Raw genomic sequence first — 1,600 nt, 5'->3', positions numbered from 1 at the left:
GGCAGGGACACAGCTTGAATGGACTAAGAAGCTCCCGAGAGAGAAAGTAGGCTCTGCCCAGAACAGGAAGGTCTTAAAAGCACCAGAAAAATTCCAGCCGGAGATCAGGTCTGAATCCCGGGCAAAGTGGGAGCTCCGAGAGGACGTTTAGCCCGGCTGTTGCTGTCTGGATCCACTCTGTGGCTGTGTCCACCACGCAGTGGTTCAAATCTCCTGCACATCTGTTTCTTCTAAATGTATTGCATGGTCACCTCTCCTACTGCAGCCAGCGAGTCCATGTGGGACTCACCCATAGTCATGCGTCCATCCTGCGCCCTCTTGCGAGTGCTCTCCTGAGAGTGCCTGGCAGCGACCCGTGGTACTCAGCGACCTCTGCAGTCTCTCCGATCTGGATGGCATAACCGACATGCACCTGGCTTTTCTGCTCGACCTTTGTCTTCAGGGAGTGGGCATTCTGTGGGTGATCTGACCCGGTCACTAGAAAGTGTAGTTCAGCTCTCGGAGCCCAGGCAAAGTGAGGGTCTTGAGATTTTTTTTTAAGGGTGCAGTTTAAGGTTCATTACCTGTATCCTGCCAAAATGCTCCGAAACGTCCCTGAAATTCAATGTTTTCTAGATAGAACAGAAAGAAATTCACTAGGGCCAGCGACGTGCAGGGAGGAGCTTGAAGTGTCAGAGTCTGTGTGGACTGTGAAGCTCCACAGAAAACAGAAGTGGGCTCTGCGGAGAACAGTGAGGCCTTCCAAGGAGTCCGAAACATTGCAGCTCGTGATCAGCAATGAATCCTGGGCAAAGCGGGAGCTCCGGGGGACAGCTTTAGTCCAGGCAATTCCTTTGTGCAAGCTGAGTTCCGGCCTTGGAGAGGAAGCTATGAAGCCCGTAGCAGAATCCTCCTCACCCCTCATGGGCCGATGTTTTCCAGAACACTGGCCTGGGTGTCGGATTCTCCACTGGCCATGATGTGATCAGCTGTGGCGTTCGGGATACACAGGCTTGAAGCGGTTCCCCTGCCTGGCAAGACAAAGACCTCAGGTCCATTCTTTGCACCAATACATAAATGAATGAATGAATGAATGAATGAATGAATGAATGAATTAGTTAATAAATAAAAGAGGATGGAGGAGCAGAGATCAAAGTAGTGACAAAATTCAGGGGGTCTTCACCATACCGAACAAAGTTTTAAATCAGCTTGTTAGCTGGTGTTCATAGTTTGTGAAATAACCACTCCATTTCTCCATAAATGAAACCAAAAGTGCTGCTCTAATGCAGTGGCTAGACACTTAGGCCCACTTGCCAAGAGAGAAGTGGTTTCCCTGGGGCTCTGCATTCTTTGAACCCTTTCATAAGACAAAGGAAGAGACAGAGGAATTCCTAGATTTCGTGATATCTAAGCACTCTTGGTGTTTGGCATGAGAGGGAAGTTGTATCTACAGATGGGACAGTAGGAAGACAAGCACCTAGGGATTAGAGAAGTGGACGGAAGCGGGAGATAGAAAAGCAGGAGAGCAGGTCACTAGGATTGATCAATCGGACGCCAAGCTCTGCTAGGGAAGCTGCCTGGCCCTTTTCTCAGCGACCTGTACATTCCTCTCTGGCTCCAC

Source organism: Octodon degus, unplaced genomic scaffold (assembly GCF_000260255.1).
Source record: "Octodon degus isolate 3935 unplaced genomic scaffold, OctDeg1.0 scaffold00016, whole genome shotgun sequence".
Taxonomy (NCBI): Eukaryota; Metazoa; Chordata; class Mammalia; order Rodentia; family Octodontidae; genus Octodon; species Octodon degus.
This window is presented reverse-complemented; position numbering follows the sequence as displayed.